Raw genomic sequence first — 22,025 nt, 5'->3', positions numbered from 1 at the left:
AGAGGAAGTAGTGAAAGCCCTGGCAGACATAAGATGGCTTATTAAAATAATAATAATAGAAACAGGGCTGCGTGCTACCACCCCCCCCCCCCCCTCACCCCCACCCTCCTCGCTCCATTTGTGTGGGTCCACGCGGGATTAAGGCATTTGTTGCTGTTATTAAGACGCTGTGCTAAATGGATGATTATAGCAGCTTAAGGGACTAAGGCACTTTCACCAAAACAATGCCAGAGAGCGAGACGATGGAATGGAGAAGACTGGGGGAAATGTGAGGTCATCCGTCTGTGAGAGAATGAGAGAAAGAACACAGGAAGAAAGAGAGAGCATGAGGAGGGAGACCTTTTCAGGCTTCTAAATCATTGTGAGTTAAAGAGTGTTGTGAACAGCTAGGAGGATGAAAGTAGGTGCAGGTGGAGGAGCTGCTTTACTGGATTGGTTATTGCTCCAGATGTCAGATTAGTACAACCAAATTCAACCTCTGCATTTAACTCCTCTGTGGCAGTGAACACACACACACACACACACACACACACACACTCAAACTCACACACCAGTAAACAGGACAGTGAGAACTCATATCCAGAGCAGTGACCAGCATCCTCAACGTCTGGGGAACAATTGAGAGGTTGGGGTTTGGTAGGTGCCTTGATGAAGGGCACTGTTCCTTCACTTCTCCCAACACTCACCTCAAAGGGATTGAACCAGCAACCTTATGGTCCTAAGCCTAAGCCTCTAACCCTTAGGCCATGGCTGCAAGATATAAACACAACTTTCTGTTGTGATTGTTATGCTTTGTATTATGCCTGGCCTCTCCATTCTCCAACCATACAAACAAACATCTAAATGTAATAACACTGTAAACGCAGGTATTTTAACCCAATTGAAGGATTCCGCTAGCATTCCTATTTAGATGCTATGCCAGTGCACACACAGGTTTCAACAGCAATACATGAAAACGCACTGGTGAACCCTTGATGCAACACGATTTTAAGGAACCAACACCGATTACATTTGTTTGGACATGTTAATACCTAAATTCCTCAACCATATTACATATTACCTACATATTACCCCACTGTGGCTTCGGCAGTCTAAATTCTTGTTGTCACAGTTTGGTGTTTTGCATAGTGACAATCAGACTCGACGCCTAGTCCCTAGATGTCTTGTTGCTTCTGGGACAGCTCTGAGACTCTGGGTTCATGCAGGCTGTTGCTCACACCACATGGAGCAGTAGCTGTACTAGTAGTAGTATGTATTACGAGTGATTTTGCCCTAAGCGGCCCCCTCCAGACTCTTCCAAAGAGCTTCAGACATGTCACATCTGTGCAACGGAGCCAGTCTGAGAGGGAGGACCATCTGATTCAGTTCATTCATGGAACACAGAGCAAGTTAAGGTTGTTAAAAACATGACATGAGGCACTGGCTAGGTTCATCCTTAGCGAACTCAAAATACTTTGCTTTTTAGCAGAGAATGAGAATGTTCTTTCAAGCTGCTGCGCTACCAAAAAAAAAAAACATGACATTCCTAGAGGCATGGAATCCTCTCAGATGGAGATACATAGTGTCAGGCTGGTCATTATTCAGGGTGTCAAACGGACGTTGAGGCCAAACCACAAAAACACACCTTCACAGGGTGGCTGAGTTTTCAACGGTGGAACATGGAGAGTGAAGGAGTGTACTGCAGGCGGAAAAAGCAGCTCAAGGCCACCTTCTGAGCCACGCGCACTCGGAGAGAAAGTATACATTTCCCTGCGAATAAAATGGGTCATGTTGTTTCAGCTCTAATTAAAACGGCAGAGTAAAAAACACAACAGTCACGTCTCAAGAAGAAGCAAGCGGGCGATGACGGAGAACTGCGGGAAAGAGCGAAGAAGGCGGCATTGATAATAATTAAAGAGGCAAGATCAAGGAATTCCTGCTATTAGAAGTTCACTCTGACGAAGAGAGAATAGAAAAAATGTTCGATTTGGAGGAAATAATTATTCGGCTTGATGTACGCGGCTGGGAAGCCAATAAAGTGGTGTGTGTTGCTGTTTTCCTTTGTACGAGTGTGTGTGAGGGGAGTGTGTGCACATGAAAGTAGGTCAGGTTTGGGGAAACTGACACGTCTCTCTGCTAACAGATAAGAGCAAGTCTAAAGTGCTAAGAGGGGCGCTACAAGCAGGGAGAGACACAGAAAGAGAATGAGAGAGACAGAACGAGAGGCAGAGAGAGAGGGAGAGAGAGAGATAGAGAAACACAGAGAGCCAAAGAGAGAGAGGGGGGGGGATGTCCATTCAGGAGACTTCAAACACTAAAGGCACAACGAGCAGCATTTTGGCCAATGTCTGTCTATAATTACACAATCGCACTAAAACACACTCTTTCCATCCCTCCGCTCTGTCCAGGGCCGCGAGCGAGGCCGCTCCACCGCTCCACCGCTGTTTACACACGCGCGGAGATGTCATTAAGTTCTATTTAAACATTTACGACGGCTATAATGAAGATGTTCTCAGGTTTGCACCTCGGAACCAGTGTCTGGCGTTCTCCTGCGTAAATCCACACTCTGGCCCCGCTCCCCTCTCATTTGCTCTATAAAGCCGAAGTGTGGTAAATCCTTTCCATCGGCAGGCCAAACAGCTGCAGGCCAATGACAGATGATTTAAAACGGAGGGCTGAAGGTTATCTCCTGTCCAAACACCAGCATCCTGAATTGCCTCCTCTACCCAAAATGCATGGGGGGAGGCCTGCTGGCGGCGCACACACACACACACACACACACACACGCATACATACACACACACACATACATACAGAGGGAGACTGTCTTTGACACAGTGTCAACGTGTCTACGTGTGTATGTACGAGTGAAATAGCTCAAGAGTTCAATCTGAGCAGACCAGTGCAGAGGGCAAGTGGGGCATGATGATGAAGAAGCCAGATTGACAGGCTGCCGAGTGCACTGCTGGACAGTAGGGGTCGCTGTTATGCAGAACTACATTACAGTTTAGTATATTCATGCTTTAGCCATGCATCTGTCTGCTGCTCAGGCTGATTCACTGATAAGAGCTTTATTTTCCATACATCACTACAATACATGGTTAGCATACATAAGGTCAGCAGTCCATTTAAAACAGCCTAATGGTCAGGCACTAAGATTCCAACAATATGGGAGCTGTGAGTTGATGTTAATAGAATTTATTTTTCATGTACAGTCAACTCTTTAATAACTGGTATCTTTGATGAAAACGAGCAAACACAATGGCATGTAAAAGTTTGGGCACCCCTGGTCGTACCCTGGTATTAAGAGTTAATAAATGAGATAGGGAGTAGAAGATGAACTGGTTTCCAAAAAGCTGAAAATCCAAGACTGCACGTGTCTTTAATAGTTTAAGCAAGTTTACTTTTTTATTACTTATATCAATATATCTATATAGCAATATATCTATTAGAGTTTCAAAATAACGGAAAAGAAAAATGGCCCGAAGCAAATGCTTGGCAAGTATCACATTGTGTAAAGACTTCTATATAAGAGTCTTTCAGTTCTTGTTTGGAGGATTTTCGCCCATTCTTACTGTCCAGTTGCATGAGATTTTTGGTCTTGCATATACTGCGGTTTTGAAGTCTATTGCCAGATCTTTTTAGGTTAGGGGTCCACGAGGGCCATGGCAAAACCTTCAGGTTGCACGTTTTGAGCCAGTCAAGAATTTACTGTGGATTTTGTGGTGTGTTAAGATCAGAGCATCATCCTGCTGTCAAAGTCATCCTCTTTTCATCGTCATCTTTTTTTATAGACTGTGTGATGTTTGCTCCCAGAATATGCTGGTATTTATACTGAATCCATTCTTTCCTCCATCAGTGAAATGTTGCCCATGCCACAGGCGGCAATACAAGCCTAAAACATGACCAATCCACCCCCTTTTGGAATCTTTTTGAGTCTTGTGGTTGGAGGATGCAGGGGTTTGAGGACTCTTCCATTAAGCTCATATTTGTGAAAAGTTGCTGCACAGTAGAACAGTGCACCACCACTCCAGAGTCAAAATCTCCCTGAAAAGGGTTCTGATTTGATGCTTCTCTGAGAGTTTTCTTGGTCTACAACATGACCTTCTCCATTCCCGTTTAATTGCCATTTCTTAAGTACATTATGAACTGAGGAATCATTCCTAAAGTACCTAAACTAGACATAATCTATTTTGACTTAGCCTGCGCTTCTGTCAGTTATGATCATTTGGAAAAACCAGCCGCCCTTTAATCTGGCTGAACATTTCACAAATGAATGTTAGCTGCTTCTTCTAAAACATTCCAGCTTAGGGGTAGTTTGAAGAAAGCAATTGTGAGTAATGATGAGTACGGGACAGTGCTGACTAAGCAATGGGCTGTCACCTCCGATAAGAATACAATTCATATCGATACTGATAGCAATCATTTCCCCTTACTGTATTTTAATATGTTTTATTACATTAGAAACCTTAAACAAGTTTGTCTAGAGTATCTACTAAGCTAAGCAGAGAAGGGGATGAAATGTGTGTGTAGAGTGTGGGGGAGTGAGAGAGAGAGAGAAAGAGAGAGAGAGAGATTGATCGTGGCTATAATTTACTGTGGTGATGTCTGGCTGTGGAGCAGAAGGGTGTCAGTGTTTTATTATTAACGGGAGCGCGGGACCAGTCTGCCTGATCCTTTCACACACACATACACACACACACACACACACACACACACAAATCCCATTCTGACAAATGGAGGCAGTCACAGCGCTGTGGTCAGCAGTTTGGGTCCTCTCCAGAACAACAAGGCTCCAGAGGTGCAGGAAGTGACCTGAAATGCCCTTTAGAGAGTCCAGATGAGGCGGAGTTTCCCTTGCACTTACTTAAAAGACATAAAGAGGGAGGATCCAGAGCCAGCTGGGCCGCTGAAGGGTCTAGAGTGGAATTAGAGCAAATCAGGGCGGTTTTGTCGGAAAGTGAGCTGTGGCACACCTGATTAAATCAAGACTAGATGGTCTCATGGTGAATCAAATCGAGTGTGCCAGCGTCAGTCTGCGTCTTTGTTAGAACTACGTGAGAACAAACAGACCTTTCAGTGTTGTCAGGCCTTCACAGCGGCCGTTTTGCTGAAGGAGGGTCTGTAGTGGGTTTACTGAATCTTCAGTAAACATTCGACTTCAGGTGCTTCGCTTATGTAACTTAATGCGGGTACAAAAAACACATTTCATACATGTTACACCTGCGCTGCATGCGTTCAGGACAAAGGTTAAGGTTTAAAGATAGTTCAGCAAAAGAATCTAATTAACACGTCTCCTTCCCCTCCTTTCCCCAAATCCAATTAGCGCAGCGGAAGCCTAAGGCTAATGCTGCTAACAAGTAAAGGGCACTTATGAGAGTTAGCACTGTGCAAACTGTTTACACCTTTCGTCAACATGTGCTTTTGGTAATCTGATCAGGATCCGATTTCACCAGGTGTAAACACACCCAGGACACATTACAATCGAATTACGATTGGACCACTCAAACCACATTTGGAGGTGGTCAGAGTCTCTAGAACGCATGCAGCGCAGGTGTAACATGTATGAAATGTGTTTTTTGTACCCGCATTAAGTTACATAAGCGAAGCACCTGAAGTCGAATGTCTGGCATTGTATAAGAATGACTGAATTACGTACACAAAAGCGAAACTAGGCTCCGCTTTCCCCCCACCAGCCTTAACTTCTTTCTCTAGTTCAAAGAATTCTCTGGACAGTACTGGTGCTGCAGAAACCCAAGCAGGTACCCACAGCCCCCTCCCCCACCCATGCAGAGAATTCAGTGGCAGTTAGTAGTTTCCGATATTGGATAGCGTATAAGAAACTGATAGTAACAGTTGAGAAATCATGTTTTCAGTGGGTTACTGGAAACAAAACAGAAACCACATGTGTGTTGATATGCTTTTTAACACAGGAAAGTAAAATCGGATCACGCATGGTTCAACTAGGGATGCAGTTTAGTGAACAGAGTAAACATGCAATCCAGCCAAGGTATGTTCACATACAATCCATGTATAAACAGCCTCAAGTGATAAAAAGGATATATAAAAAGCACACTCCTTATAATCACCAGTGTGAATGGATGGGATAAAGTGTCACAGGTTTCTTTTACACCTTATAAAGCAATAGGAGATGAGGGGGAGTGTGTTATTGTGAATTACATCAGGACTGTGATTTTTTCTTATTTTATTTTTTTAAATAAAATAAGAAAGAAAGAAATCGATTCCTGTTATGGTGTTAAAGCAGCACTATGGAGAACTGGTATTGGTCTTGCTCTTGGGCTACAGTCTGGAAGTGGAATTCACACTTTAAACCAACTCTTCTGGACAAGCTGAGAGATACAGAAGCATCACTGTAGGTAAAAGAAGCATGTGAACTGACGCAGTTCAGTAGTATTACGGGATTTGACAAATATGCACGTTGTGCAGTTCTAGCAAGGAATTTTCCTACACACTTCTCCAAAGTTACAGGTGCAGGCAGAAGAGTGTTGAGCCCAGAGTAGCACTGACAGCCACGCTATTATATTTCCCTATAATAGATAAGTGGAGCATCAACATCATTTTGAAGCTGTTATTTTATTTCCGCCGTTAGTTGCAACGCCACAGTAATGGGACTCCTCCTCCAGCTCTTCATAGATGCTGAGTAAATTAAACTCTGTTTCTCACTAAAATCTTCGACGTGGCTAATTCCAGGCTGCTTAGGTGAATGGCTAGTTTGACATTCAGTGTAGACCGGTTGCCACACACATCTTCAGAATATGACCAAAACAGCTGTAGGTCAAATTAATCTCAAAGGGATCCCTTTTCTGTTTACCTGCAAATCAAGTTAGAAATAGAAACTTTATAGTGGTTTGCTTCAGCATCAAGCATAGCAATTGCCTAGCAACGGTGTTCAGTGATACAGCTGAGATGGGTAGAATGCTTCTCAACCAATCAGATTGCCTTGTTGGAATCAAGTGTTGCATAATGGACCTTATGAACTGCAGAACAGATGAGACATTCTGGAACTTGTTTACAAAAAATACTGACACCGATCTTTAAGATGTCTCAAACAGATTTATGAACATGGCTTCTGACAGTGTTTGATCTATAAATATGAGCGGACGTATTCCATTATTAATAACATCCTAAAGCCTGAATTTCGTCTGTACTTTTGGTCTTATGAGACAATTGTGAAAATAGTATTGTTTTAGCTTGACTATTATTTTAATGGTCATGGCAGCAGGTAGCGTCTGGGCCAGGGCCTCTATGCAAGCAGACCCGTGCACCCCAAAAGCAGAGCATAGAGAAAAGGGTAGACTGAAACATGAGTAGCGGCCATATGATCGCGAACCATGACGCCAAAGTGGATGTGCAACCTTTGCTCTCTGAAATATCCAGCAACCAGAGACTGCCTGAACTGCCCCCTGCACCCCTAAACGCCACCATCATACACCTCTCTCAGCCGCCGCAATAACCCACCAATTATAGCATGCAGCCACGCGGTGCCAACTAATGCAAGCGATCACTTGTCACAAGGTGTGACTATGTGCAAAATTAACAGCAGCACTCAGCTGAATTAGGAAAAAGGAATACACTTTGGCACTTGTGAGGTGACGATGAGTCAAAGAAGCCTCTGCAAATAGACACTGGTGATAAAATTGGCCAAGGTACTTGGGAACAGAACAATCAAGCCGCAACAGGAACTTTTAACATGGTGGGTTGAAATTGAATTAAGCAGGAAGGGGACAAATCAAATGGCTGCTCGCAGCGGCTGGAGAGGACAATGTGTACCTAAGAGCTGCTTCCCAGACATGTAATTGAATCTGTGCTTGGGTAATATTAAGGCTCAAGCCCTGACCCTACAGGCCTTTCCCTCCTGCTCCAAAACGTAGACAATTTATTCAACCCTTCCACCCCTCAGCACATAAGCGATATGCCTGATGAAATTATAAAAAAAAAAATAGAAAAAAAAATAAAAGTAATAAAAAAATAAAATAAATAAATAAAAGTGCCTCAATGGATGCCATAGAAGAACCACTTTTGGTCAATGTTTCTAGTAGAGATGTGTGAGTGTGAAGAACTTCAAATAAAGGCTCTTTACAGATGTAAAGACTCGCACATCTCTACTACAACCATGGTTCTTTATAAATCTTAAAAGTCGTTCTTCTATGGCATCCCTCAAAGAACCATTTGTAGCACATTTATTTTTAAGAGTACAGTGCAGTACTAGCACTTGTTCTTACATGTTCCCTTATTGAGAACAGCAGGTCCATTAGTCTTGTTAATCAGAAGAATGGTATAAACTGTAGGTTGGACAAAACAACAATTACAGATCATTACTTGCACATACACAGTGTTTATGCATTGGAGTAGTCAATGAGACACAATCCTATGCATGTACAGGCATGCACACACACTGTTTACATTCCTGTAAGAGGTTATAGCATAATTTTTTTGTGACTCAACCACCCTGGGCATAGTGTTTGTTTCAAACAAGCACTAATTCTTACTGAACATTATTAATGCAGGTCCAGTTTGACTAGTGTAGCGTAAAGAGTGAGTTATAATACACCAAGTCTATAGTAATACACCAAGTCAAGTATACCATACACACTGCAAAACACACTGCCTTAAGAGAGCTTAGGCAACCACTGGAATGCGCCCTTAGGGTGGATATGATCACTTCTAAATGAACAACACTTAATAGTGGTAATAGTGGATTGCAATCAAGGCAGATTCAGGCATATCTTCATGGATTGGGTATCAGCTATATCATGCCTAATCCTGTTCCAATTCTTTGTTTCCAGACTTCTAGGTTTTAGAAGCTCCATAAACAGATATTGCAGATCTTCAGCAGTGAGGTGCTTTGTCAGAAGTTAACATAGCAGCTGAAATGTGTTTAGAAACCATGCAGAACTGTGAAACTCCAGTAAAACCTAATGTATCATGGGAAAATGATGCTGTACCAGAAAGTGCTATGCACTCTGCTTCTGGGTTAAAACAAGTGTTTGCAATAAGACTATTTAAAGAGTTAACACTACTATGATTAGATAGTAGTTAGATAGTAACTATGTAAGTGGTTAGTTTGCACAGTCTTAACCACAAATGACAAAAGCTTTAAGTTTAATATATATACTGCTAAGCACATACTATGAACAATGAAGTGATTATGTAGCAGAATGTTAAAATAACAATTATAGGGTCAGTCAAACTGAATCACGATCAAAGGTAAACACAAAAATGGCCATTAATAAATATGAAAAACAAAAAAAGAGTTTTTTTATGACAGTATTAAGCTGAATCACTTATCTCCAAAATGGTAACCTGACAAAAAAACCCTTAACTTTTAATAGAAGTCAATGTAAAAAGATATTGTCAAAAAGTCTAAATGGCAAATACACAAGGTTTTGCATGAACGCGCCAACAAATCCAAACTATGTAGCTGTATTACGTACATGAAGAGGAATGGATAAAGACATCCATAGTTATGCTGTTTGGGTTTAACCCCCAAAACAACGTTAGTTGCAGTAATAATGAAGAACAAAAGTCCTGAAATGAGTCTAGTGAGAGGGAAAAAATCTATACAATATCAGTACATTTTTCATTTTAGTTTTCAAGGTTTTAATGACTGGATTATAGAAGGTTATAGGTTATAGAAGCAGGCTGTGCTTAGATGACTCCAGAATCCTCTCTGGCCTTTTGCGGGGAAATACTGCCACAGCATATGCAGTGCACCTTTAACAGGGCAGGGTATCTGATAGGTAAAATATAGTTACGTAATGAGGAGTCGTATTTGATCACCTCTAAGCATCTCGAGTTCGTGTCTAAATAAGGAGAGAGGATCAGGCCGTGTCAGTGCCAACCTTTACTACAGCAGCTGGGCTGTAAGCAAAGCCATCAACATAAACCGCAGTAGAAATGACCTCAACTACGTCACAAAAAGTCTAATTTAGGCAGCATTACCACTTTTATAAAAGGTTCTAGTCTTCTTACAAGTTAATGAACAACTATGGGGGTTTTTATTTGGAGGCTTATTAAAAAGGAAGTGGCTTAAAGAGAAACAAAAGGGCCTACAGGTCAATAATTCACCATTTCAGACAGAACTGGCACCAGAATCTAGTTTGATTTTATTCCATGAAGTAATGCAGGAAATATTCATGACATCAATAAACAATTCATTAGATATCAGCATTTAACGTCTACACCGCTGTGATAAACTATACCATCGCCACCTAGATAATTCCCTTATCCGTACGAGGGAGGGTGTCAGTGTTGAAGCTGGGCGCCAAAGTTTCACATTAACTGAAGCAACATAGTTATTATCTTAATAGAGCCGCCTCACCCACGAGCACTTAATGTCATTACGTTCAGCTTGTGTGAAGGCCTTTTTTTAAACTGAGAGAGAAAAAAAAAAAAAAAAAAAAAAAAAAAGAGAGAACAAGAATGAAGCTAATTTCAGTGTAGAGTCACTCAGAAGCTCCTCGAAAGCATAAGGGAGCTCTCCTACAGGCCTCTGATATATGCATACACACTCTTAAAAGAACGAGCTAAAATGGTTTAGTATGATGCCACAGAACAACACCTCATGGTTTCATTTAAAGAAACATTTTTGCTGATTAGATGTGAAAAACATATAGCACACAAGCAAAGAAGAAAAGTACAAAAAACAGCAACTTTTCGAACTGCCGCAGATGCAACATCACCTGGCAATCAATGCTCTTTGGTGTAATGCACTCTTGGAAAACCCACCCCTGACGCATCCATGAGCAGACACATTACACTAAAGTAATGTAACGGGAGAGAGCATCTGGTTGTGGGACACACTGGCCAGAAGGAGCAGTATGAAGAAGAAGGAGGGAGGTGCACCGCTGTCCAAAACCTTATATTACTTCCAACCCAAAAAAGTCAGGAACACTCCAGCATTTTTATTCAGTTTAACTGCTAATCTGCGGCATCTGTGGCATTTGGTTGATTAGCATGGTCAATCATTTTGATGTGCTGCCCTACTGAGTCGAAACCAAAGTTCTAGTAGAAGTGAATGGACACACACTGATCAACCTTCTCACTGGTTTTCATTACAGCTCCATTCCAAATCAATCTACTGTTCTTTAATACAGAGAAATGCCCTGAAATCAGTGTCTGTAGTGAGGGATTGTACCAAACAGATGCAACCGATAGAGGCTGAACAACATGTTCCTTTAATTAACCCCTAGTCCAACTTACTAAATGAAATGTAAGAAATACATAAATTAAAAAAAGAAAAAGAAAATATGCTGCCAAAAAAAACAACAATCAAAAAACCTCCAACAACGCTGTAGGCATTCAGAGCAGAGGCAGCCCAGCTACTGCATAACGCAACATGCCATTTGGACAGCTGAGAGCTGATTACAGAAAAAAAGAGCTTTCCAGTTGTTTCCTGGCTGCAAAAGCTGACGTGCGCTTTCCAGGAACAGATTAGGGCCGTGTGTGGAAGCTGGACATGGGGCTCAGCTCATGCAAAACAAACGAAACAATGACCGCTCTGTTTTCACTTCCTACCCTGTGGTCTGCTGTCAGCACGATCTACTGGAGTGTATGAATGGGCACAGGTCAGTAATTCAACAGATCTGGTCATACTGTACAACAGAAGTACAATCGTCACAGTCACACCAAAAACCCTGTATCTTCAAAATGGCAACTTAACAGTTTACAGCTTGACCGAGGGCACCAAGAGACCTAAATTATAACAGTTAACACCACACAATAAAGGCCTTCAAATGCTAATGAGGGTGTGAATATAGCTGGTTGTGCGTCAGTCTCTGACATGGTCTTGCTAACTATAGGTAATTTTCTACTGTAGCAGTCATGCTACACCTGTTGTTGTTCATCAACAGCAACAAATCCCTGTGTTTTCTCTCATACTGTGAAGTAACTAACACTCAATTTTGCCTTATTAGACAATCTTATGCCTTTCAAAAAGTAAACAAGCTTTTTTCAGGTTGTTTGTGAAAACTGATGTTTTACACAAATATGAGAGTGTTTACAATGCAAGATCTCTAAGGTTAGACAGGTTCTTCAACACCACTTCTGCAGAGGTCCTTCTGTAAGAAGAGGTCACCTGGTAGGGTCATGGAAGCTGGTGGAGGGCAAGAATTTACCAGCTCCACGATCCAGCCGCATCGCCTGAAGCCTAGTGCAAACTTACAATAGAGCTTACAGGTCAAAGAGCTTACACATGATGTACATGATGTTACTACAGACTTGTACGGTGGCTATAAAAACAAAGCAGTTATGGTGGGGGAGAGTAGAGTAAACTTAACGCAGGGTACAATAGACATGCATATCTGATGCAGTTAAACAGGATCAAGCAGAATGTGCTTTTGATCATCATCTCGTATTCCCATAGCAACATCATCTAAATATTTTGACAGCAATCGGACAAGATATATTTGCAGATTCAGCTGTGAGACTTTTAAGGTATGTTTGTTACTCAGGCTTGCGTGTGTGTGTGTGTAGGTTTCAGAAGTTCCACTTATATTACACTTTTTTTTTTTTTTGAGACTGTAATATAACACCATTCTGAAGAATGGAAATAAGCTAGTATTACACAATATTTTGAAACATGCAATAACAGGGAGAGCTAGTCAGTAGAGTACAGCTTTGCAGTGCAGCAAGGTTAGCTGCAAGTTAGCAGTGTTTTGCCCAGATTCAACAAAAACAATAAATATAAATAAAATATATTTGTACCATTTTATCATGCTGATATTGCCTCTCCTATACTGAAAAGGTTCAGAAGTTCCATACAAACTGTTACACTAACAAAATGTTACATTAATATGTAAACCTATACATATAAATATACATGCAATGTTTGACAGAGTCTGTTTATTAATTAGGAGATATTTAGATGTATTAAGATTGGGAAAACTCAAACTCAAACTTTATTGGAATAAGTTGCATTGTTTTGCATCATGTCAGACTTAAACTAGCCCCCGAATAGGTTAGTATTAACACACTTAAATTAAAATTGCTCACAAAAGCAACAAAATATAAATGTTCATTATGTGCAAAAATGAACAGCTGCTTGCATAAAAAAAAAGCGAATCTGTTTTGGTAGCCCTGCGCCGCCCTGCACAGTGTAAATACTGTAGTCTCAAACAGTACAGTTATGGTCGGTATTGACATAAACCGATCTTGGACATGGATGTCTAGACAATATTGGGCCTTCAATTATTGATAATGCTACTTCCACCATGCTTAACAGGTGATCCAGTGTTCTGAGGGTTGAATGCATCATCTTCTCACCTCCAAACATACCTCTGGTCACCGCTGTCAAAAAACTTAACCTCTCTCTCATATTACAATAAAAATGTATTTTTTTCAGAAGACCTTTTCTTTGTCAATGCGGTCAGCTGCCAAATTTAGTCGAGGTTTCTGTTTTGGAGAAGGGCTTTTTTCTTGGACGGTAGCCTTTCAGCCCACGGTGATGTAAAACTGGCTGGACTGTAGACCTGGACACTGATGTTCCAGCAGCTTCGAGTTCAGCAGACCTAAGCTTTAGTGGTTCTTGGGTGGTTCTTGGGTCCCAACCAATTTTCTCTCCATGGTAATGTGGCAACATCTCCAAATAACTCCTATTTATGTGCAGTTGTTGAACAGATGATCCTGGAAACAGCAGTTTTTAAAAATGGCTCCAAGAAACTATCTACGATCACGCTTTTCAGATCTGCACTGAGCTTGCTGGATTTTCCCATCGTAATGCGTGTTGGCCAATGCAATGAGCTGTCAGAAAAGCCTTTTAATGTCATGATAAATCATGATCACTAACAGGAAGGTAAAAGATATGAATGAATTAATAATCTGAGTGGGTGTTTGAATATTGTGATCCTGTAAGTACAATTTTGACCATCTGTTGAAATCTATACTGTTTTTTTTCTATTAAAGATGTATACTGTTCACTCATTCTGCCCAGAATCAGAACAAACTGCTAACAAGACATACAGGGAGACATGGTTTCCACTCAGCCAAAGAGCCAGAGTTAAAAAGCAATCAGATCTTCTTGAATGTCTGAAGTGGTGGACGAGGGCGCTATGGAAATGACTACCATGACCTGAAGGTGAGCAGCCTGTAATCAAAGAGAAGGCCAGCAGCCCCCCCATGATGTTCTAGCGGGGGTTATTTTGGGTAGGTGCTGACCGGATCCTGCGTGAATGCCATTATGTGGGTCACCCAGGAAAGAGGCCTCTGGTGGGGCAGAGCAAGTCCAAGGGGAGAGGGAGGAGAGACCGAGGAGAAACATCAGACGGAGGGAAACTATGAGAGAATGTTTGACAGCTGAAACCATCATTGACCTTCTAGGGGCTTTAGGTGCCTGTAGGGGTTGAGCAGTTCTAAATAATCCCCCCTTAACCAATCAAATGTCAGTCAAGCTCAGCAATAACACAAGTGATCATCCAGCTTAGCCTCCTTCCAATTTAGAGGGAGAGACAGAACACAAGTTAAAGAGAGAGAGAGAGAGAGAGAGAGAGAATGAGAGTGAGAGAGGATTGGTTAAGATGGAAAACATATAGAAGTTGTTAAATTAAGCAGCAGCCATGAAATTTCCCCCCAGTTTTTCAGAATGGAGATCAAACATATTGCAGAGGATTTATGTAATTAAGTGTCCTTGAGCCATGTTGATTTGAAAAGCCCTTTGCTATACACCTTACTGCTCACATCAAAGATACAAACCAATCAGAGAGTAGATCCTGAGGGGTCAACCAATCAGCATGGTGCATTTCAGCCAACGGTCAGAAAAAAAAAAAGAAACATTTTTACAGCTCTATAATGACACTGACCTTCTGTGAATGCGCTCAATTATGACCCAGATCTTCGCAATAAGAAACACAGACCAAATCTGAAACCCCCTGCAGTGCGCACCAGAGCACAACAGTACATGATGTATGCTAAATCACGCTGAGAAAATTTATATTATTTAAAGATCGGTTGAGATTGGTATTTACCAACAGATTAAGGGACAGAACGCAATTTCAGTAAGCAGATTTTGAACTGCTTGCAAGGTGACAGTGTCATGACATCGCCACTGGACAGACTGACAACAATAAAGTTGACAGCTCTGCTTGTACTCCATAATCTGGCTTTTACATTGTGGTGCTGCTCCATTTCAGGATTACGGTCTTAAACGTGTGCAATGAAAAGGCAGATTGGAATGAGAAGAGGCAGGATAAGATGCTCATTACTGCAGCAATCAGATGGGGTAAAGGAATTCAGGCTAATGCAGACATGCAGTGCAGTGTGATGGTCATCATTCAGCAGAGAGGGAAAAAACGCAGAGGACCAGTATGTGAGAGAAAGTTTGGGTATGGTTTTAAAATTGGAATCAGTGAAGATGATTCCATCTTCAAGTCTTAACCCTTTTAACAACGTTAGTGAGGGGTTTTGACAACTAATAGGCAGCACTGGTCCAGTCTATTTCGGGCAGAATCATATTAGTCATATGAATGGGAAAAAAAAAACAAAAAAACACACACAAACACACACACACACACACACACACACACACACACACAAGAATGCCATTAGCCACAAAAAAAAAAGAGAGAGATAGAAATCTTATTGAACTTTGAAGTGTCTAAATGAAAATATGCAGAGTAAAAACTGTTTTTCTCTAGGAAATGTACACTGAACAGCTATAACACTGGCATCTGTCAAGGAGTGGGATATATTAGGCAGCTAGTAAACAGTCAGTTCTTGAAGGAGATTTGTTAAAAGCAGGAATAATGTGTGGATCTGAGCCACTATGACAGGAGCCAAACTGCAATAGCTAGACGACCGGGTTAGAGCATCTCCATATCACCAGGTCTTTTTTTTTTTTTTTTCTGCTTTGCAGTGGTCAGTACCTACCAAAATGGCCCATCAAAAGGACAACCGGTGGACCAACGACAGGGTCATAGGCACCTAAGACTCACTGATGTGATTGAAGGAGGCCCCGCCTCACAATTCACAGGACTTAAAGAATCTGCTGCTAATGTCTTGGTGCATCACAAGACACCTTCAGAGGTCTTGGAAGGTCAGTTTCAGTTGACACTATATTTGTGTTTGCTAGCAGTGACGAAACTAATTTTTATGCCTTCAAATCATTTATCTCGATTTATTGGAGAGAGGTTTCGGAAATTACATTTAATATCTATAGAATATAAATGGACAAGTAGCAAAATGACAACAATAACTAAAGAAAAAGAACAAATAAATTAATTAATACATAAACACAAAAAAAGCTAAATAAATAAGGGTTCTATGGTTTAATTTGTGCTAATTTAGTAAGTGATCCAGATACAATTTCACAGTTGTAACTGTATTGTATGGTGACACCTTGACCACAATGCCCTCACTTTTCTGAAGAGTGCTTGTGTGTGTGTTGAGGAGCAGGCAGTGGAAGTGGATGTGATGTGTGAATGGCACAAAGGTTCAGGGCTGGGTCAGCATTCTGTTTATGCCAGGGCTGAGGAAACACCGATGGCATTTAGGGAGCAGGTGGGTGCCCTTGCAATGGGTGCTGTGGCATCACATTAAAACTACACACTCTGATCCAATTAAACCAGCGGGGGTCATGCTGAGTGAGCTGTGCACAGCCCTGTGTGTGACTAAACCAAAGCAGCCACATGTCAACCATATACCATCTCATACCCATCTAACTGATGTTTCATTACACACACACACACACACACACACATATATATATATATATATATAAAAAACTGACAAAGATTCTATACATGGGTTGTATTGGCAATAGAATAAGACTCTCTGGAGATACACGAGTCTATTGGCAACATGCCAAATGCCATATAATGGGCTGTGGTATATAGCCCCTCAGCACTGAACTGTGGAGCAGTGGAACTGTGTTCTCTGGAATCATGGTGCTCCATCCTATGCTTCTGGGATTAGTTGGGGAGTTGGGGAATAACTGACTCTAATACACTCAACCCCTAGACAGGTGCCACTGTAACAAGACAATCAATGTTATCAGTGTATAAAGTCAAAGCTCACTGTTGTTCATACAGCTACTGTGGCATTATTCTAATAGAGGCTCTTAGTAAAAGTTTTTGCGTTGCTTTTCTATCCATAGTTCTCCCGCAATCGTTGTCCAGAGTAGTCTGACGGAGGTGCTGAAGGTATCGCTTTAAAAGCCAATTAAAAGCTGGCGAGCAGCTGGAATTTCATCACCAACATCCAGTGAGGGCTGCATGCTCTGTCTAGCCAGAATCTTTGCGCTACTTCCCAGCGTAATTAAATAAGAGTTACTATTCACAAAGCAAAAGCTTTCACAAAAAGAACTTCAAAAGATACCCAGTTTGTTAAACAGTGACTGTGATATCACATCACTGTTCCACTTTAAAGCAGATGTTTACTCTCTAATTGTTTAGTGAGGAACGTGGTTCGCTCTAGATCCTGTTTTCTTTCAAGTTTCATCAAAAATATTCGGCAAATCAGGAACATACCCTGCCTCAAAAAGCACGCTGAAAACAAAGAGCGCTTCTGCATTTGTTTTATTAAAAAAAAAAAAAAAAAAAAAAAAAAAAAAAAAAAAAACACACACACAAAGCGAGGTTGAGAAATTCTGGAACTACACCTGTTGTTTACTCTGTGTATCATGCTGGGACTGGAGCAGTCATCTAGCAGCAAAAATGTACTTTTTGTTTCAAACAATATTAATTAGTTTTCGTAATTTACAAAAAGATGCTCGCTGCAATGTGGTATTTAATTTGTGTTTAGTAAAACACAGTCCTTGATGAGCTATTCCCCAAGGCTGGGGTTGCAGTTGTTTGTACTTGTGTGAGCATAAAATCCTTGAATTAGAGGAGACTCAAGGGCCTGTTCAGCTCTTCACACAGCCGTGGAGAGTGTGTGCGTATGGAGACCGCGATAGGGCTCTCTATGGAGAGGCCTGTGGGGGATCTGATGCAGTTAGATGGTTCCCCAAGACACCCTACCAAAAAAAAAAGAGAGGAAAAAACCCCTAACATGTAATCACTTCCCAGTTCTTACGCTGGCCAGGCTTTTTAAATGTGCTCATTTAGACCTTAGGAGAAAACTTCCTCTACAGCAGGTCTACAGCAAACCTGATAACGTAAAACAGAAGTAATGGTTTTAGGACCAAAATGTATCCATAATAACACACTGAAGACAGGCATGAACCCAAGAAGACAGCCAGAATATGTGTGAGCCATTTCATCCTGAATACATACATATTAATAACAATGGATTGCATTACTGTGGCTCGACTGGATGAGTTCCTTATGGAAGCTGACTGCGAAAAACACATGTTCTTAGAAACACTATAAATTACGCTTGAGATAAAGAGTGTTTCTTTACCAGAATGCTCAGCATCAAAAGAAGTCACCTAGTCAACATCTGGAATTTAATATTGCTGAATTTAAATTAGAAATATTTACACAATGGTAAATGTTTTCTTTTTAAACTAGACTGATTGTTTACCTATGCATTACTGCTGCATTCAGCTTAACATGATGATGTTCAACTAGCAGCAGCACAAGTTACTGACGTTATTTGGCACTCCATAATTTAGTTAACCATGGAACCTAACCGGCACACAGCAGCTGGGTACTTGGGAACTCAGTTTAACAGCCAGCAATGACAAATCTAGGTAGTTGAACAAAGAGATTAGGAGAGCTGCATGTACAAGACAACATAGTCCAATGGAAAAGACACAAAAGGGTCTAAATGCAAACTGAGCATGCTTAATGTTTTAACTCAACAACACTAATTAATTATTCAGAACAAGCACCTAATGCCTCTAAAATAATTACAAATACAGAGATAAATTGAAGGTGTGCTCTTTTTTTTGTACTGCAAATGTCCCAGTATTTGATGGGTAGGAAACACCCTGTTTGTGCTGTAAACGCACACCACTCCAAAACTGAACCTGAGTCAAACTCAACATAAACTCCAGCTGTGGCTGCTTCCGAATTTACAGAACCTTCATTCCCTGCCTGATTTCCATGATTCAGTCTGATCTGCAGCATATGGCCTCACTAAATATATTGGCAGAGCTCACTAGCTTATGGATCCCAGATCAGGCTAGGAATTCTAGGAAAGGATGCTTCGCTATTGGAGCATTCAGACGCCGCTGGTGATCCAGTAGCCTGGCCTGAACACGGTCATTCTATGTGGCATGGATGTCCTTAAACCATATTTCTATACAAACTGACCAGAAATACACAATGATACGACTATATGCAAAAATATGCATTTTTTAACTTGCAGTAGTGTGCAGATGTTTTAGGCACCTAAACACATTATTTAAATGCATTCATCTCAGCAATTAGACATATATTCAGTAGAAAGTAACAAGAAATTGAGTGCTATCACTACGGCCTGGTGGTCGAGAATTACAGTACCGAGCCATGTCGCTTTGGCATCAGCGGCCGGAGCCTGAGAGAGCACAAGTGGCCATGTTATTTCCAGACAGGTACATAACGCTCTCTGTTCTCATCGCTTTTAAGCAAAGTTGGTGTCTGTTGTCTCAATTTTTATTTAAGTCAAGAAATGAATGTGAAATATGTTTTTTTACTGCTCTTTGTCGTTCTTGATTTTTTTTTTTTTTTTAGCATTACAGCATTAACATTAAGTGTTAAAATGAACAGCAGGTTTGGCTCCGCCCACTCCCAGTTCAAAGCTAACTAAAGAAACAGATATGTTTTAATCTAAAACAGATACAGATAGAAACAGATCGAGTTAATGGTATTATGGTAATCAATGAGAGAAAACTGATTAAAACCAACAACAGAGCACTTTCATTACAGTGAACGGCTGGAAGTCCACACTCTTAAAACTGAAGGTGCCAAAAAAGGTAATGGCTAGAAAAATCACTTTGATTGCCTGAAGTACCAATTTTTCCATATTTTTCTATGCTAAAGTTTTTCCCCTTTAAAAGGCTAAATCCTCTTTCATAACTCCACATCCTCTTAGAAACTCTTCTGTGGGGATTTCAAGGTACACGCAAGCTGGCACTGTTTGTAAAAAAGCTAGGCTATGTTTCTCTAAACTTTTGTGCTAATTATTATTAAGCATTTAACAGTATACTGTTAAAAGTTCCTTACCTAATTTTAAGGGTTCTTCCATTTGAAACTGTGGAGGAACCTCTTAAGGAACCTCTTACTTCTTTAAAAAAAAAAAAAAAAAAAAAAAAAAAAAAAAAAAAAACACCTTATGAGGTCCCCCACAGTTTCAAATGAAAGAACCTCCAAGAGTTCCTCAAGGATACTTTTAACAGTGCACAGATACTGTTTACTCACACAATGACAACAAACCCCTGCACGGTCAAGTTCATACTGGTGCCACCGACACAGCCATTTGTCTAAAGTGTACATGCTGCTTAAACGAATCTGCACTGTTTTGTTCACAGTAAACGCCCCCAGTCCAGGGTTACAGAATGAACGCTCTCTCAGTGCGTTTTAATGGTGTCTCAGAGTACTATTTCATAGACAGTTTTCATCACCTCTACTTCTACTTCTTTGTAAAGCACAGAACTTTGACTTCATAAAGAGCAGAAACCGAAATCTTGTCAAGGTTGAACAAGTTCATAACTTCTGTTTACCTTCCAACAACTTCAAAAACAGAAAAAAATGAATAAATAAAAAGCTAATATTAGAGCGCTACACACTGTGCGGTAATACAGACAGAAAGTAAGACAAAGAGAGAAAGAGAACAAGAGAGACACAGCGAGAGAGAGAGAGAGAGAGAGCGCACGAGTGCGAGAAAGAGAGACATGATGCGTGAGCAAAGACAAACATGCTGCCTTTGGTCAGACAAATGGAATCAGACGGTGTAAAGCCCTGCAGAAAAGAAGTGTTAAAAATTCATAAAGGTTAAAATAACTGTTTATTCTGAACATTTCAATGAAGTCCCTGTTGCATTACTATCTGAAGCAATTAAAGCACAAACAAAACTACTATATACACACACACAAACACACACACACACTCCCACCGACAATAAAAGGTGTACATACCCAAAAACACACAAGTGTAAACACATAAGCCAGTGTTCAGTGTTACCACCTGTTGTGTATACACACGGACCGTACATGGGTACTCATTGGTGTGTCTCTGCGTGTGTGCGCGTGTGTATACACACCCACAGATACACATGCACACTCACTCTTGCAAACAGGGACACACTTTCAAAGTATTTTCATGCATTTTTTATTATGCATGGAAAAAGACAGCTATGCACCAAGGTACACCTTCATCATGGTCTGTTTGATAAAGATGAGACTGCCTCTTCAGTACTCTGCACCTTCCAGTGCTTTCCTTCTTTGAGTTAGTCTGCGTTCCCGTGCTTTACTAAAAATCAGTCCCCATGCACTCGAGAGCTTAATGCAGCTTTCTCTGGGTGTGTACCGTGTACTTGCTGTGTGGATAATTGTCTTAAATGTCAGCATCTTTATAAGACAGTTCATTAAATTCATTTGAATAATGAATTTTAAATAAAGGAATTTCACATTGATCAGCCATAAAATTAGTACAAATGTAAGAATTGCTGATTATATACTGTGGCAAATATTAGGCAGCAAGTGAACAGTCAGTTCTTAAAGGTGATTTGTTAAAAGCAGGACAAAAAGGGCAAGCATACCGATCTGAGCCACTTTGACATGGCCCAAACTGTGATGGATAGATGACTGGGTCAGAACATCTGGGTCAAAACAAGGTCTTGTGGGTTTTTTCCTGGTACGCAGTGGTCAGTAACTACCAAAGGTGCTCCAAGAAAGGACAACTTGAGCACCCATGGAGGCCCCACCTTATAATCTGCTGCAAATGTCTGGTGCCAGATACCCCGGAACACCTTCAGAGGCCTTGTATAGTCCATGCCTCCAATGCTCAGGTCTGTTGTGGCGGCATAAGGGGGACCTAATTAATAATAGGCATTTAAGTGGTGCTAATGTTATGGCTGATCAGTGTGTGTACCATCGATATACAGTTTCTTTTGTTGTTGTTTTTCTTCACTGATATTTGCCTTTTGTTTGAACCTACCACTTTCAAGTG

At 40.9% G+C, this 22,025-nt stretch overlaps 1 protein-coding gene across 3 annotated transcripts in view; it reads right to left on the bottom strand.

Annotated features, from left to right (window-relative positions):
• lpp (LIM domain containing preferred translocation partner in lipoma) overlaps positions 1–22,025 on the bottom strand; it is a 234,874-nt gene that overhangs the window by 55,871 nt on the left and 156,978 nt on the right. The window lies entirely within an intron of this gene.

The sequence above is a fragment of the Salminus brasiliensis genome, chromosome 7 (assembly GCF_030463535.1).
Source record: "Salminus brasiliensis chromosome 7, fSalBra1.hap2, whole genome shotgun sequence".
Classification (NCBI taxonomy): domain Eukaryota; kingdom Metazoa; phylum Chordata; class Actinopteri; order Characiformes; family Bryconidae; genus Salminus; species Salminus brasiliensis.
Note: the sequence above shows the minus strand (reverse complement) of the source record. Positions and strands in the feature narration are given on the sequence as shown.